Source organism: Mercenaria mercenaria, chromosome 11 (genome assembly GCF_021730395.1).
Source record: "Mercenaria mercenaria strain notata chromosome 11, MADL_Memer_1, whole genome shotgun sequence".
NCBI lineage: Eukaryota > Metazoa > Mollusca > Bivalvia > Venerida > Veneridae > Mercenaria > Mercenaria mercenaria.
Genome location: NC_069371.1, coordinates 58,371,169 through 58,377,168, shown reverse-complemented (window position 1 = coordinate 58,377,168; position 6,000 = coordinate 58,371,169). Strand labels below are relative to the sequence as shown.

At 37.1% G+C, this 6,000-nt stretch overlaps 1 non-coding gene across 1 annotated transcript; it reads right to left on the bottom strand.

Annotated features, from left to right (window-relative positions):
* Positions 1–2,975: 2,975 nt before the first annotated feature.
* Trnan-guu (transfer RNA asparagine (anticodon GUU)) lies at positions 2,976–3,047 on the bottom strand. Its single transcript has one exon. It is a non-coding gene; the product is annotated as a tRNA-Asn (tRNA).
* Between the last annotated feature and the right edge of the window lie 2,953 nt (positions 3,048–6,000).

Sequence of the window (6,000 nt, the reverse complement as noted above, 5' to 3'; positions counted from 1 at the left end):
CTGAATATATCAATAACGGTTAACAAGTACTTTACTCCTTTATTATATTTTGAAAAAGCTTGCATGTCAACTAAATCAGCTGACCAAGTATCATCAATGTCATTAACTATCACTCTTCGTTTCCTAAATTTTCTTTTAATTGGTTTGTGTAATTCTTCTGCTAATTTATCACTCCAGCGGTAGCTTGGTACAGTTATTTCGGGGGTGTACTCTACCCCCTTTTCCCGTTTTTTGACTTTCGTTTTTGTCTGGGCGTTAAGCCCATAGGGAACTGTTGTTCCTGTCCTAACCCAAGTTTGTATTTCGTTTTAATTGCGGGTTTTACAACTAAATGTTTTGCAATCTTTTCTCCAAATGTTTTTGATTTAGTGTTATTTAAATTGGAAAGCATTTTTTTGTCGCATGTACCCTTTTTTTACACCGCTGTCATAGCAAAAGTCATGGTCCATACATACTGCATCCAGTTCGTTGACAGGAGGTCCGTTATCTAAAGGATTTCCTGGTCCACAATAATTATATCCTGGGAGTGTTAAACCTTTCTTAGGTAATAAAGGTAACATTGCTTTATGAATATCTAAATTACCCCCTGTACTTTTAACAAACTTTGATTTCATTTTTCCACAAGACGAACAGGTAGCCATTATCATTTTTCTCCCGTTTTTTGAGGATTTATATTATCAGTAAATCTTCTTTCTTTCAAACAATATATTTTATTCTGTAAACTCATTATATTATATGTGTTTAAAACTTTTTAGTTGGTTTGAAACTTGTGGGTTTTAAATTGTCCAGCATTGGATTTTTTAAAAGAGGGGCAAGGGGTCAAGTGGGGTCAGATTGGCCTAGAAGCCTTACTTTATTAACTACTGTCACAGAACATGTTCCCCAGTCAGACCACTCGGACCAACCGCCATTTACTGAAAAATCCAAGAATTTTAAGAATTGTCATATCAAAATCAATATAGTACTAACGATCAAATTTAAGAATGCCTGCTCGCATTTATAGAACCTAGATTAACCTTAATCTTTTTCATTTTCTGCTCGGATAGTAAAAAATAGAATATAAGCTTTAATTAAAGTTCTATAAATGCAAGCAGGCATTCTTAAATTTGATCGTTAGGACTATGTTGATTTTGATATGACAATTCTTAAAATTTTTGAATTTTCTTATTCGCTTTTTCAATTTTGTACTTGTTAATGAAATAATTCATTGTTCTTTTATATTCTCTGCTGGCGTTCTCTAACCTTAGCTTGCTATTAGCGGAGCGGTTGTTACGATAGTTTGATTTAGCATCGTGATAATTTTTCCTAGCCTTATTACATTTTGCTCCAAACCACAGCTTGTTATTTCTTGTGGAGTGACTATTTCTTACATAAGATCGGTTAACTTTAGGGAAAGAACAACTTGCAGAGTTTTCAAACAAAAGCTGTATTTCAGCAGTAACGTGCTCAATTGACAGTTCTGTTTGCGGTAAGTTTAATGTGTTTAATATGGAATTGGGTTAATATTTTTAACAAATTCGTCCTTGAGGTTATCTCGCCAAATCGGCTTTTTAGATACTTGAGAACCGGAGCCGTTAAAACTTGGTAAGCTTTGTTCGCATTTAAGAGACCAGTAAAGCGCACTGTGACCGTCGGATAAAAAGCGCATCCGTTTCGTTTATTTCAAATTCGGATAGAAATTCGTAACATTCTGCCTTTGCGATTAGGTAATCTATCACTGACTTATCTCTAAGTGTAAAAGCACCTATGTTGCTGTCTTTTCCTAGCCTCCCGTTTGCAATAGAACGATTATTATTCCGACATAAATCTATGACTAATAAACCGTGCGTATTTGTTTTCTTATCCTTGGAGGTGCGGGTGAGGGGTATAGACAAATATTCTAAAATAGCGTATTTATTAAAGTGCATGATAGAGTCCTGGTCAATTTGAAAAATATCATTCAGATACGTGTCAGATGGTATATAATCATTCATTTCAGCTATTCTGCCGTTAACATCACGGGCCAACATGACATATTTATTCTGGCTACATTTAGAAATAATTTTATTTTCAAAAATATTTAAATCGTAGTCATTAATGAAACGTGAATTTTCAGGAGGGAGATATAGATCTATCACACCTAAAATTAAATTTTCAGTCATTAATTAAAGCTGTTTGTCGACATAAACCCAAAGGATATACTCATTATCATTTAGTATAACATGTATAAATTTTGCAAGCGACTCTTTTATATATAACCCTATGCCACCTGATTTGCATTTGTAATTTTGACCTCTAGGTTTTGATAAAAAAAGTATAATTTTCAATGTTTACGATATCATAACTGTCAATATGCGTCTCTACAACACAAAAAAATGTCATGCAAAAATACAAATTCAACAAAATCTGGGTATTCCAGTCTTTTTTTCAACCTGTTTACATTCAGACATCCAAATGATAAATGCTTTATTTCAGAATTCCCCCTAATATCCTATTTCAGATTGCTATTTTCTGAATTTTTCAAACTTTGGTTTTGTCGCGGTGAGTCCCATGGTCGTGTTATTTTCGGGTCGCTCTGGGAGCTTACGTGTCTATCTGGAGCATGCCTTCGCTGAACATTAGATCTACGTCTTTGGTCCGATCCGTCTCGATTTGATGAACGACGGGCCTGCGGTGACTTGGATTCCCTCGTATTGGTAAATGTTGATGACTGGGAGAGTAAGAATCCCTGCGACGACTGTGTGTATTGTCCGGCGACCAAGTTAATCCATCAGAGTGAATATTTATGTTTACCTCGTCACGGTGCTGGATAGGAGTATTACTGCGCGACCTCGGGCTATTCATAGATTGAGAATTAACATAATCAGCTGATTTTGTGTTTACGTTACGAGTGGTTGACATAATTTTCTCCCAGTCTGGGAATTTGTCCAAAATTGTTTCACCGTCTTTTATAATTTTGGCAGGGTATGCCAGTGTCACAGGGTGAGAAAAATGTGCAGCCAGACCGGGACTCGAACCCGGGGCCTCGGAATAACGTTCCGATGCTCTACCGACTGAGCTATCCGGCCGCCTACACATATTCTCCCCGTTTTAATATTCAAGTTCTATACTGTGACACCAGCACTACTCTGCTGTTAGGGTGACGTGAGAAAATTACCAGTCTGGCGACAAAAGGTGTACGTTACGTTGAGCGTACCGTTACCAAAATGAAGTTTGCCGCAAACATTTTAGTTAGTATTGAAATGTTTGCAGAAGTTTGCCGTTAGCGGCAAACGTTTCGGTGACTTTGCTCAAAGAACTATAAATTTTACAGCTCTCTGCTTTGCTGCAAACTCACCACATACTTTATTGAATGCAGAGTTTGTCATAACATCGCTAGAAACATTATCACATGATTTTGTTCACCAAAATGTCACCAGAATCTTTTATCTATATTTTCGTCTTCAAAACATTCGCCATAATCTTTTAATTATCTGACCAGATGTGAAAGGTGGCGGAGTGGTTAAGGTCGCTGACGTCAAATCACTTGCCCCTCATCGATGTGGGTTCGAGCCTCACTCGGGGCGTTGAATTCTTCATGTGAGGAAGCCATCCAGCTGGCTTACGGAAGGTCGGTGGTTCTACCCAGGTGCCTGCTCGTGATGAAATAATGCACGGAGGGGCACCTGGAAAGTCGCCATATGACCTATCATGTGTCGGTGCGACGTTAAATCAATCAAAAAAAAAAAAAAAAGATGTGAAAGTTCGCCTGATTTTGCGACTTGTAATGTTTTCGATTTTCATTGTTTAACCCCGAACGATACCTTTGAGCACATCAGTTGAATGTACAAACAGCAAGACAGTCAGTTTCTCTTTCTACTATTCCAGACGGTTTAAGCACTCACTTAAGCTAATGTATGTTTTTCAACAGCTTTCCGGTCTATCAATGATTCGATATCATATACATATAGCAATGATCCGCACCACCAGAAACCCACTTTCTTATTACACAACACGTTTATAAAAATGTCTCTGGACGATTAATCGTTTCAAAGTGGTATACCCACTGGCACCAGATCAGTAAGAAAATGCCTCCGTACGTGTTATACCCTACACCTAGGTATTCTATAAGAACCATGGTCGTGAACGGGAAAATATACTAACCCGTTTCAATCGCACATTTCATACCTAAAACACGCAGTGTGGTAAATGTGTACTATGGATATCAAACAAGTAGTAATTTATCTTCCATTGTGTACCGGTCACATTTTTTCAATACATCTTATCTTAGAAAAACAACGCGTAGTTTATAGTAATTTCAACATTACACAAAAACTTGCTTGAACTTCCCTGGTGAAGTTCCGTTCTAGATTACAAAACCATTCTGATTGGCTGTTGTGAAAATGTATGTCAATCGTCATTTTACTACACGTGTTCGCTAAAATGTGAAAATGCAGCAAAATGTGCAAAATGAATAAAATATACAGAACAAATGCAGACCAATGTACGATTTCAAATTAAAGATCATATACAAGATGAATTTCATTCATCATTTCGATTTTTAGTGTAAAATTGTGATTTTTTTAAAATCTGTTTTTGTTTGTTTACGTTTCGCCAAACATGTGCGTACTGCCGTGACCTCTAGACCGGATGTTCATTAGGGAAGTTCAAGCAAGTTTTTTCTGTAACGTTGACGAAAGCATAAAATATGTTGATAATCTCAGCAATATGGAATATTGAGACAATGTGACTGGTACACGATGGAAGATAAATTATCGCTTGTTCAATATACTAGGTACCCATTCACCGAACTGCGCGTTTAAGTTGAGAAATGTACGATTGAAACGGGTTAGTGCACTTTCCCGTTCATGACCATGGTTCTTATAGAATACCTAGGGGTAGGGTTTAACACGTACGGAGGCATTTTCTTTCTGATCTGGTGCCAGTGGGTATACCTACAGTTTTATTCTCACTACTTTCACAGGCTCAAATACTGATCATAGATGTATCGAAATGTCATGGGGAAGCGGCTTGCCTAGCAGATCCTGCCAAACTTTTTACACTTTTGGGAAATGGCTTGTCTATCAAATCGTACCAAACATTTACACTTATGGGAAGTGGCTTGTGTAGCAGATCATACAAATGGGAAGTAGCTTGACTAGGAGATCGTATCAAACCTTTTATACTTTTGGGAAGTGGCAAACATTTTACACTTTTGGGGAGTGACTTGTCTAGGAGATCGTACCAAAGTTTTTCCATTTTCAAGTTGGGAAGTGACTTGTCTAGGAGATCGTATCAAACTTTGTAACACTTTTGGGAAGTGACTTATGCAGCAGATCGTACCAAACTTTTTAAATTTTTGGGAAGTGGCTTGTCTAGGAGACCGTATCAAACCTTTTACACTTTTGGGAAGTGGCTTGTCTAGATCGTCTAGGGGATCGTACCAAACTTTTTTACACTTTTGGGAAGTGGCTTGTGTAGCAGATCATACCAAACTATTTTACACTTTTGGGAAGTGACTTGTCTGGGAGAGCGTACCAAACTTTTTACACTTTTGGGAAGTAGCTTGTCTAGGAGATCGTACCAAACATTTTGCACTTTTGGGAAGTGGTTTGTTTAGGAGACCGTACCAAACTTTTAAAACTTTTGAGAAGTGGCTTGTCTAGGAGGTTGTACCAATTTTTTTATATTTTTGGGAAGTGGCTTGTCTTGCAGATCATACCGAATATTTTACACTTTTCATTAACTTACTCACCCCCCCCCCCCCCCGCCCACCCCCACCACCGCCATTTTTATCTGAAATTTTCACATTTTCTATGGGTGATACTTTCAATACTAAAATAACATAAGTAATAAAATACTAATACTATACTGAATTTTGATATGACATTAAGACTAGTTTTTGATTTAGGATGATAAGAGATGTCGTCACAATCATACGGTATAAAATGTTGAAAAAATAACAGGCAAATCTTTTTTCAATTATCACATAGAATCTATCATAATTTCAGCTTTTCACTCGTTTGAAGCAATATACAGTTA